Source organism: Gastrolobium bilobum, unplaced genomic scaffold (genome assembly GCF_033153095.1).
Source record: "Gastrolobium bilobum isolate Gb01-03AN ecotype WA unplaced genomic scaffold, APGP_CSIRO_Gbil_v1 utg20882, whole genome shotgun sequence".
NCBI lineage: Eukaryota > Viridiplantae > Streptophyta > Magnoliopsida > Fabales > Fabaceae > Gastrolobium > Gastrolobium bilobum.
Window position 1 is genome coordinate 148,185 of NW_026896360.1, and position 12,712 is coordinate 160,896.

The window sequence follows — 12,712 nt, forward strand, 5'->3', positions numbered from 1 at the left end:
GAGCTTTGTGCAGCCAAGAGAGGTCCAACATCTGAATTAGAACTAACTTAGGGTTTTGTTCCCTTTAACTATTTATATAAGTGTACTCACTAATCAACAATATTAGTTTAATCATTTTTGCTCTTCGTTTAACTCTGAAATTTTATATTCTTAACGTAGATATTTTCTAGGAATTATCATATTCTTACATTAATTTTTCGAGATACTTTACCGATATGCATTTTCTACTGCGAAATAGCTGGTATTAGTTCTAACATCACTGCTTATTATTTTCTTCCCAAATTTTATATTCTTGACCTAGATATTTTTCTAAGAATATTAATATTTTTATCACTATTTTTGAGTTACTTCGCCAGTATCCATTTATATCGTGAAATACCATGTGTTTCTACTGCGGTACCCGCAGTATCAACATTTTTAACTGAAAATGGCTAAATTCCAAGAATTAATATTTTCTACTAATGTTATCATAATTATTTTGTTGTCGTCACTTCATAAAATTTATGTAATTATGGTCACCATATTATTTCTATATTTCTGGGTGATTTTGCTCACTACAATTTTACTGTGAAAAACTCAATATTGTCCTTTTTCTCAAAAAAGTGCTTTACTTAAAATAATTAAAATTATTAAATCTTCCATTTTCTCATCCTTATTTAAATATTATTAACTTCCTAAAATCTCAATTTAACGATGCAGGTTCTTATACTCAATCTGTTGCAACATTAGGAAAAGACTATGAATGAACGAGGTGTGAGTACTACCTCAAACTTCAGAGTATTTCATTACATTGTCTATGAAAAAAATGCCAAATTACCCATGATTGGTAGAAGGATTCTAAAAATTTTCTCAAAAAAATCAAATCTCGTGATTTAAAATTATGAAGCACATTCTCATTCCAAAATACCACTGGATGGGTGGTATTCCTGAAATCTCACTAGTGGGAAAATGCATCATTTTTTTAGGACAAAAATACCCTTAACTCTTTATTCCAAATTTTGGAAATCCCTGCTGCTCTCTTCTTGGGAAATGCAGCAGCTTCACTGCAAACAAAAATTATGATGTGCGAAGGAAAGAAGAAAGAGAAGAAGATCATTACAAATTGAGAATCAGACCTATAAGAACCATTATGTGAAAGAGAGAGAGACAGAGAAAGTTATAGAGAGAGAAACAATGGTGTTGTGGGAGTAACACTCGGAACTGCATTTTTGGTGATTTTTTTGTAATTGATGATGAGAAGAAAGAAAATGCAAGGAAGTTATAGATAATGAGAAGGAGAAGGATGAAGAATAACCAAAGAACAGAACATTGAAGAAAGACTGATTCACAAAATACCATATTGATCTAATTCACAAATAGAGGGTGATTTTTGTAAAATAATCCAACATTCCCAATAATATTTTACAATAAACCAAACATAGCATCATGAAAATTGACCCAATATTCCCATGAATATTTTGGCCTTCCAAACAGTTTTTTGGTAACATTCCCAGAAAATTTACTTTCCCATCATATTTCTAGGAATCGTGATTCCCGGATATAAAATTTATCCTCTACTAAATGCTCTTATTCTCGGAACAGTGGACAAAGTGCCACTGTTGGCAAAAAAACACCAAAATGTCACGCCAATGATAAATTTTGCCAAAATGCCACGTGGCATATTTCGCTACACTGTGTAGCGAAATATGTGTGCAAATAATCGCTACACGGTGTAGCGAAATATGCCACATCAGAACCAAAAATGCACGTGTCAAACTGGGAGAATTTCGCTACACAGTGTAGAGAAATTCTCCTTGTCTGACACGTGACTTTTTTGGTTCTGTGCATTCTGACGCGGCATATTTCACTACACCGTGTAGCGAATTATTTGCACACATATTTCGCTACACAGTGTAGCGAAATATGCCACGTTGCATTTTGACAAAATTTACTGTTGGCGTGACATTTTGGTGTTTTTTTAATCCAACAGTGGCACTTTGGCCACTGTCCCCTTATTCTCGCCATCATTGTCAATTTCAAAAAATAAAAGGCTATATACCAAAAAAAAAAAAAACATAAAAGGCTTCTCCCCCTTATAATAAATATAAGGGGTATTTGGTAGACTATTTTTATTTAGATTCATGGAAAATTGAAGGTGTTAATCTAAGTTATCCATGTTTGATAGAGGATTTCTGAAAATTTTCTGGGAATGTATTTTTTTGGGATTTTTTTTTTTGTGAGCAAAATTTAACCAAGAATACATCCAAAAATACCACCCATAGGGTGTTATTTTTGGGTTTCCGGGAAAATGGAAAATTTAACACATTCCTATCAATTTTTTACAATCAACCAAATATAACATCAGAAAAATTCATCCAATATTTCCAGAAATATTTTGACCTACCAAACAAATTTTGTATAATATTTCTGAAAAAGTTAATTTTCCATTATATTCCTAAAATTCATGATTTTCAGATAAAAAAAATTTACTTTACTAAACGCCCTCATAGTGACAATGATTAAGCATCCATCAAGCCAGAGAGCCCTCCACATCATCTATCACACCAGGGCAGTTCTCCCCACGCCCCAAAATGCCATCACCCTGTTAACTGTTAAGAATGCTCCCTGCACAGTATGTTCTTTTTAATAGGGGTGTTCGCGGTCTGGATTGGATCAGTTTTGGAAGCAAAAATTATCCGATCCAATCCCTTCGTTTGATCATATAATCATCCATTCGGTTTGGATTTTTTTTCAAATCCGATCCGATCCAATCCAATTTTTTTCGGTTTGGATTGGATCGGTTTTTGGTTTTTTGAAAATCCTAAAATTTATTTCATGATTATTGTACAAATCTCAACCAACTCCTCCTAAAGTCTTTGATGTATTGACTTTGTAATTCTTTTTTTTTTTTGAAATACAAGAGCATTAGTAAACTATAATATAGTTTTTTTTTTTGCAATGAGATATGAAGCTCTACAAAGATAAAATTTTGTTAATGAGATGTTACTAGATTTTTCTTGGGTTTAGTTGATGGGTTAATGGGTCTTGGGTTTATAAATTTTTAGGCTATGATTGGGGAAAGACCCAAGTAGGTAGCGGAAAATTAATATATTGGATCAGTTTGGATTGGATCGGTTTTCATCAACTCATCCAAAAACTGATCCAATCCAATTAAAATTTGTGGTTTTGTTTCGGTTTTTGATTTTTCGGTTTTCGGTTTATTCGGTTATCGGTTTTTCGGTTCGGTCACCACGGTTTGAATCGGTTTGGATCGGTTGATGAACACTCCTATTTTTTAATAATCTGATACATAAAAAAATGTTTTTTTATTTTATTTTAACATCTAAATAATTTTTTTTTACTTATGAGTGATTTTCAAATAATACATCTAAACTTAAAATGATTTTAGCTTTTAAAAAGTCCTTTAAAAAATAATATATAATTTAAAAAAAAAAACCATTAAACGGACTCTTAATCCACTAATGATTTTAAAGAAAGTAACACTTCTAAAAAAACTAACGTGGAATTGGGAATGCCCTCAATAAATCACCACCAAAATGATATTCAAAGTTTACTCGTTGGAAGAACTACTAGTGAAAGTGGTCCCAGACAATAAAACGTAGATATATATAGTTAACCAGTAATTTTGTTTCCTTCTTTTTCTTTGTTATACAATATTTGTATGAATAAAAAACTATTTCCAAGCTTTCCAAATAATTATCCATAAATATAAAAGCCTACTACTAGAAGTAAACATGTAAGCCATTCATGTCACCAATAATGACGGGCACGCTCTCCTTCAAAGAATTACCTTCCAAAAAATGCATGACCTTCTAGGTACGCCACTAGTGAAGTGAAAAAAAAAATTCATTCAAAAATAAACAATGTGACATAATTCGATCAAATTTTATTAAAAATTTAAAAAATAGTTATTGAACTTAAATGAATAAAAGTAATAATAATCGTTTATTCGAGAATATTTTAACAATACATCGAGTTATCTAATATTTTCCTTGTTTAATCCACCGTGTATACTTTCACCAATTGGTCCAATTTTCAATCTAACAATCCAATCATTATCATAACATCCATGCTGCGTCACCTATTTTATCTCATGCTATCTCACATTCATTTTCTTTAGATCCAATTCTGCTCTTATCCTTATCCCCATGGAATTTCCCCTAACAACTTTGAAAGCCATCCTCTCTACCTACATCGTTCCATATCCTTCTATGTTTTTTTATTATTATTATTATTATTATTATTAGCTCATCTATTAATTGATTATATAATCTAGTTCAGAAATACAACATGTGCCAGTTGATGGTTATCCCTCAATTTTCTTTCAATATTACTTACAGGTGCTTTTTGTCAGGTGCCCATACCATCCTTCTACAACGGCTACGAGAGGAGTAAGGAGTTCTTTCCTCCTCCGGCTTCTTCCTTTTCAAAAGATCGTTACCATCCAATTTTTGGAGACCCCACAAATTTTATAAGTCCAATCGTGATCTAATAATAGAAGATCCTTGTGGAGGATCCAGGAGGAGATAAGAATATTTCTGGCTAGAATTGCCACGATTTATTGACGACAAATTTTCATTATGAATGGATAAGTTGTATTATATTCTCTTTTGAGTAGAGTTATATTGACAAATTTTTTTTTTACAAACTATCAGATATATTGTAGTTTGTAAACAAAAAATTTATAAATATAATCTTTTCCTTATCTTTTTGGAGGCCTAATCTTCAATATAACAACTGAGTACATGTACTTTTAAATCAAATATTTATAATAATAATTTTTTATTTAAAAAACAAATATGTACTATATACTTTAGTTAATGTTCTTACGAGTGTTGTAAAACTCGGACGACGGGCCGGTTCAACCCGAAAATCGATAAACCGGATATGTAATTTGTAAGAACCCGCACCGTTAATTAAGGTACTTAATTAATAAATTACGGGAAAATAGGAAATGATTCCATAATTGACTCTAATAATTATTATGAGGCTTTAATAATTATAGTTAGTGAGTAATAATGCTGAAAGTCATTTTTCGGAAGAAAAGTGCAGATACCGGTTCTGCTAGTCGGTATAAATGCGTGCCGAAAAAGTATCCCGAAAAATTAATGTAAGTGCATGATAATTACTAGAATAATATGTAGGACTTGTAAAACGAGTTTCAAGTCCAGATAATGAGAACTGGTGCTGGAAACCGGTACTGGCTTGGAAATGCGCGTACCGGAAAAGTGCTCAGAAAATTATAAGAAAAATATGATAAATCTTAGAAAATTATGTAGTTTCATAATCCAAAGTTTGGGATTAAAATGCTAAGCGTAGCAATTAAAGTTAATACTGTGTGTTTTATGGGTAAGTGACTATATATATGCATTTTAGCACATAACCCTAGGCATACCAGGATTCCTACGTGAGGCACTTGGTGGGCTGAGGGTGGTTTACTGTTCCATTGCCTCCTTTCACCATTTCTGAACTCAAGTTGTCACCTTTACTTGATTTCTTCCCTCTTTGAGCTTGTTTACACTTAAGAACATGCATGGTGAGGAAGTGTGAGGGTGTATTCTGAGTTTCCATCCTCTGTGTGTGGGTGAGAGTGCTGGTTTTGGGTGGTGTGGTTGCTGAAAGCCATAGTTATGGCATTTTGGAGGTCCAAGTGGTGACCTTTGGTGAGAAGAACCAACCCTTGTGAAGCCATTTTCGTGCATATTTCTTGAGTCAGACTTGAGGGGCTGTGTTGAGCTCCAAGAGCATCTCCTTCTCTGTTTTAAGCCTTTGGTATGTATACCAACCTTTGATCTTGAGTTTAATGCTTAAAAATGAAAGCTTGATGCATGTTAAGGTCAAAAGATGATAACTTGTTGTGGGGTAATGTTGAACACACCTAGAAATGCATGTTTAGGAGTTTAAAATCGGTAAAAACCCAACCTTGGAAGGATATCTTCACGAAAATGCAGAAACTGCATTCTGTCGTGAAATATCTGGATATCGGCCTGTGGAATATCCGGATATGGGATATCCGGATATGATATCCGGATATGTGTATTCGGATATGGGGTTTTGGGATATCTGGATAATAGATATCCGGATATGGGATTCTGGATATCCGGATATTGCATATCCGGATATGTCCAGTGAGATATCCGGATATTGCATATCCGGATATGGTCCCGAGGAATATCCGGATATTCTGGGATTTCGTAGAACAGTAGCTGTGCTGTGTGTACAGTAGGCTATTGGGGGTTTGTGGACCCTAGATTGATGAAGTTGAACTTCTGTATTTAATGGACTAAGCCAGAATCATGGGATTAAGGGCTTGTGGCTTTGTTAGAAGCTTTAAGACTTGAAAACGTAATGAAAAGGTGTTGTCTTAATATTGTATGCTTGTGGTGCATGTTGTTGATGTATTGTTGGTCCATAACAGATTGTGAATCTGCTGTGTTTGGACTTTGAGCTGTGGACTCTTGGCTTTTGGAGTTAGCTTGCAAGGTAAGCTTTCGTGTCCTCGGTTTAGCCATGTTGTGGTTCCACCATGTCCCATGGGGGTATGGTTTATGCATGTTGTGTACATGCTTTTGGATATTTGATATGTTGATTGAACTTTACATGTAATGGCTTTTAATATGCATGTGTTGTTTCATCTTGACGGGAAGCCTGAGTATGTAGCGCCATACAAGATGGTGTACCGGGGTGAATGCAAGTGGTACTTGCACGGTGTGTAGGTGATAGACGTATACCTGCACTTTCTATGTCCAGTAGATTAGTATTGACACACATGGCATGATTATCTGCTGCATTGCATTGTTTTAGAAATGATAAATGATAAACTGCTTTTGAACTTATATTGCACATGTAAGTGAGCTTGGGGTGGAAGATCCTTGAGGACTCACTGACTTACTGAGATTTCTAGATTAGAGATCTTACCCCACGTTTGGGGAATGCTTATTACAGGATCAGGTAGTATGGGTACTGATGCCTCAGGCGGCGGGAGGCCGGAGCTTAGCTGATTATGTTGTTTCTGCTCATATGTTAGCATGACTGGATTTGGATGCTGTTTATGTTTTCCGCTATTTATGATATGTTGTTGTTGAGACTGATGTTGGGCATGTTGCCTTATTTGAGTGAGCATGGGGATTGTCCATGACACTTTCTGTTAGTACTTTTAGATTGGAGTTGTATAAACTGTTAGATGGTCCGGTCTACATTGTTGTAGTTCCGTGACTAGAGCCACACTTATATTATCTATGTTATGAGGTATTTCAGTTAGCTATTTTATTGCAATTACATACAGGCGATGTTTTATTAATTGATTATTAAGCAAGCTGGTAATGTTAATGGCATCATAATTGAAAAGAAAAAGTAATTCCGCATTTTTAATTAAGCGCAGCGTAATACGATATTATGATAACATTACCGGATATATACGGGGTGTTACATAACCGATCTTGGTATATTAATATATTGGAGATGCAATACAACCGGTATGACTCGTGTAACTCAACATAGTTTCTTTAAAATTGTTGACCCGTCGATTCACCGAGTTATACCTATTTTTGCAATTGAAGACTTTTGAGGTGGAGGACCGAAATGGAGATAAAAAAAACAAATTAGATCAACAAAGAAGAAGGAGAGAAGGGTGGTGAAATGAAAAGCTAGCCAAAAAGAGAAGAAGTGAAATGAAGAAAGAGAAAAAAAAAAGTGTCAAATGAAGAAAATAAGGTGGAAAACGAAGAGACAATAAAAGAAGTAGAGAAATGAGTAAAAAGAGAAAGAGAAAGAAGAGGTGAAATAAAATTTCAGAGTGCAAAAAGAGTTTAATATAAGAAAATATGTGAATTCATGAGTTATTGTGTTATTGATTTAAAAAAAAATTGGCGTAGGGCTCTAGAATGTGAGAGTTGAAAAGGTTATAATTAATAACTTTTTCTAGTTTTGAATTTTAAAAATTATATACTTTTTTTAATGTTTATACTTTTCAGTTGGACTTCTATTGGTACCATGGACAATCTGAATAGGCTCATGTCTAATATTTTTTTTATGGAAATATCTTAATCGGTTGACTAATTCGATTTGGGGTGAGTTAGGATTAAGGCTTTAAACTCCTCCCAAAGGTGTTACTCAGGAGGATCGAACACATGCTTTTACCCTCACCTGCTCAGCTCACATGCGCCAACCGAGCTACCATCATTTGGTTGGCTCGTGTCTAACATTTGAATTGGCTATATTTATATATCATTAATAATTTATTTATTTATTTAAAGTTTATTAAAAGAATTTAATGAAACATAATTAAATAATTAATGAATATAATATTAGTTGTTAAATTATATTATGCCATATTACGATTTTTTTTAGTATTTTGTATAAATAAATATATTTGTACAAATCAATCTGGTTCAAGCAGTTGAAACAATTATCCACTAGTTGAATTAGTAACTTAATTACTTAGTACCCCGACCGAGTCAATAATCGGGCCGGGTTTTATAAAATTGGTTATTACGTACTCTCGTAAAGCCTAAATTAGAATGAGCAATTAGATTGACTATTCCCTTTTCTTATCACCTTAATAATTCTAATATAGAGTACCAGGAGTTGTTGGGAACTCGATTCCCTCAACTCGGCGCGAAAACGTATCGCGAATCAAACATCGAGCTCAGAGCTCGGCACAATCAAAGGTCAGCCTGAGTCACCAGGTCAGCCAGCGCAGCGAAAAAATGAAAACACAAGATAGAGACAGAGAAGAACACACCAATCTTTTAACGTGGGAAAACCTTCTCTAATGTGAAAAAGTAAAAATCCACGAGGCACTAATCCAGAATCAAACTTCCACTATGAAAATAATGGGTACAATATGTAAAACTTCACCAATAATGGTAGTACACTCAAATAAATAATATTAGAGGTGATATTCACTTAGATTTCCTAAAGGAGGCCTAATACTCAAGTTTCTCTCTGGAGGTGCTCTAAAAATTGTCTAAAAAATGTCTAACCCTAATATCTCATATAACACAAGCTCATATAGGAGAGGAAGGAATATTCTAGAATATCAAAAGTGGGGTCTATGGTTTTTTGAGCCATACAAAAGTAACATTGGGCCTTGTCCAGTATTGAGGAGGAAAATCCCAACAAGTCTTTCCCTTCCGACTTCAATGCGTCGGCATCAGAAGCAGCTCGGCACCTTCAAATAGTCTTCAAATTTTCTTACTGGTACTGGCTTCGTCATCATGTCGGATCAATTCAAGTCGGGGTGTGATATGCCTCCAGCATAGATATGATTTTAAGCCAAAAAGATAAAGAATCTTGGTCAATCTTGAATAATAAGTGCTAGAATTGTTATTAATTTGATAAATCTTAATCAGATACCTTGTTACTGATTTTCTGTTGATTTTGTAGGGAAACAGGACAAAAAGAAGCCCATTTGGAAGTACCAGGCTGAAGTCCCACGCTATTAGCGTGAAACTCACGCTAGTAGTGCCAGAATTAAATTTCATCCAGAGACTCCCATGCTACTAGTGTGGAACTGGCGCTAGTAGCGCCAGCCATTTAAATCTCCCACGCTACTAGCGTGGAACTCACGCTAGTAGCGCTAGCTTGCAGTAGGCTGAATAAAACTCCCACGCTGTTAGCGTGGAACTCACGCTAGTAGCGCGGGAGTTACGTGAGAAATTTTTAAACAAATCTTAGGCTGAATCGGAGCAAGATTGGACCAAGATTTATGATGAAGATTTAATCAAGATTTCTAAGCAAGGATACAAACTCTATAAATAGAGACTCAGACCCCAGGAAACAGTAATCTTTGGCTGGAGAGAATTCTTGGAGACTCGCGCTGGAGATCAGGATTCCAACAGAGTTGAAGATCGGAGATCATTGATTCTTCTTCTTCTTCTTTATTGCTTTTATGAATTCTTTTAATTTGTTTAAGCCAGCTATGTCTGGCTAGTTTGTTTTCGTAGTTGGGATCACGGACCCGATGTGAATCCTTTATATTTTCTGTATTGATATTTTATAAGTTAATTAGTTAGTTTGTTTTATTCTACCTGATTTAATTTTTCATATCCTGTTTAGAACTGATCACTCTAAATTATAGGGCTTTGAGGGTTAGGACTCACAATAGACATATTGAGGTTTTAGTCTGGACAAGGGTAGAATAACAATTTATTTATGATCTAGACATAGGCTTACATAAATTGCAGACTCATAATTCATTTGCTTAATGCTTAATTCAAGAGGAATTACTAAGACATTAGGATTCTAATTAGATTAAAGGGTTGAAATCACTAAGACATTAGGGTTCAACTATTTTATAGGTAAATAATGAATTGTCTGAGCAAACGAATTAATTAATTATAAAATACAATATAGGAATATAAGGGAGGATCGGAGGTGAAGTGCATCCTGGCTACATCCTTTTTATAAATTTTTCATCAATACTTATTGCGTTCTTGATCCTTCCTTACATGCGTTCAAAATTAATTGTTATTAATTTTCTGTTTTAAATTTAATTGTTTTTAAATTCTGTTTCGAATTCCAAAATCAATTCCTTTCACAAACCAATCCAAATTTTATTTTCCAACTTAAGGGGAATAATTAAACTAGTACTTGGTGCATTAATTCTCGTGGAAACGATACTCTACTTATCACTTTATTACTTGAAACGAACGGTATACTTGCCGATTTCGCAACAAGTTTTTGGCGCCGTTGCCGGGGATTAATTACGCCAATATTAAATTTAACTTTCGATCTTTAAGATTGGATTTTTTTATTTAATTTTATAAATTTTTTTACTTTTTATTTTTTTTAAATTTTTTATTTTTATCTCATTTTTTATTTTTTATTTTAATTTTTTAATTTTTTATTTTTATTTCGGTTTTTTTATTTTTATAAAAAAATAAAATTTGTTCTCTATTATCATAATGGTTGAATTTGAAATTCCATTATATTTGGAGGAAGAATTGCTCTACATTGAAAATGTAAAACTTTTTAGGGGTGAATATTCAGAGTATTCTCATGATCTAATAGATAGATTTTTGAATTTCTGCAGTGTCATAAGGATAGACGGAGCTACTGAAGACTCCATTAAGGTCCATTTGTTTTCCTATTTTCTTAAAGGTCGAGCTAAAACGTGGTTGAAGTCTCAACCTCGACGAAGCATCACCACATGGAAGGAGATATAATTCAGATTTCTGAGCAAATATTTCCCGCCATCCAAAGCCACAAAGACCAAAAAGAAGATCGACTCCTTCGCACAAAAGGAAGGAGAACATCTATATCAAGCTTGGTGTAGACTTAAGAGATTATGCAGAAAATGCCCAGTTGATGAGTGGGAATTTGTTCGCATTTTATACTGCGGTATGTGCCCACTTTCAAGAATAAAATTAGATCTAGCAGATGGAATATCACTTTACACTAGGATATAGAAGCTGAGGAGAAGTCATCCATTCTAGATCTAATAGTTGAGCAAAAAGCTGAGGAGAAGTCATCCATTCTAGCTCAAGAGAATTATATAGAAAATGCTGCACCTCTTCTCAAGCAACTCACTGAAGACGTTGAGGGAAATTCATACTTGAAGGATCAGGATGTGACAATAGCTACTAAAGAATTCAAAACCGAGGAGGAATCTACTACAGAAGAAGAACCTAAAGTTGAAGAATATTTTGAAGTAAGAGAAGAGCAAGAAGATGGAACATATAAGGAAGAGACCCCATCTTCAATGGCAATTACCCTCCTACATTCTCATGATGAAACACTTGAATTGAAGGAGTATAAAGCTGAAGAAGATGCAGACTATGAGGAGCTAGAGATAAGATCTTCAAATGAGGAAGAATACGAGGAAGCTAATCTTGTGAATTCAATTGAGGCATGCAGTGAAAGAAGCACTGATGTGCCTCTGGCAAGTGTGGTTTTTCAAGTTGAAATTGATAAGAATTGAGTCATAAAAGAGCAATTTAAATACATATTTGCTAATTATATTGATTCTTTCTATGTCAATAATATTTCTCATCTATTGGTTGTGTTTATATAGGTAAAAGGAGTGAAAATTACAAATTATAAAATCCTGTTGACGTGACTCCACACGGGTGTATCACAGTACAATTTCCAGCAACATGACACGGACCGACACCACACTGGCGCGAACCCGCGCCAGTTTACGAATTTTGCACCGAAGCCTTGCAAGTGGTGCCAACTGGCGCCACAATGAAGCCAACTAGCGCCAAACCATGAAGCTAAGTGGTGCCAGAAATGAAGCAACCTAGCGCCATTTTTGAGGAACCATTCAATTTGTGTCATTGGCATGGCGCCTAGTGGTGCCAAAATGGCGCCAACAGGCGCCACTTTACGAGGAATTTGGTCTGACTTTTACAATTTGGCAGAAGTGCGGCGCTGACTGGCTCCACACCGGCGCCAACTGGCATCGGTTTGCGGGAAGAAGCTTGCATTCAACGAGTTAGGAATTCTGTATGAAGAAGCACACAAGACGGCAGCAAACAATGAAGCGGACAATCCGCTCATAGATACCATTCTGACTCCATCATTCAACAGGCCCAATGCGAGTATTGTTCAGCCAAATGTTGCTAACAATTGGGAGCTCAAGTCCTCTCATATTCAATTGGTGGAGATAGCTCAATTTGGAGAAGAGGAGAGTGAAGATCCTCACCGATTTATTGACAGATTCTTGAGGATCTGTGACTCAACCAAACACCCTCAGGTGTCGAATGAT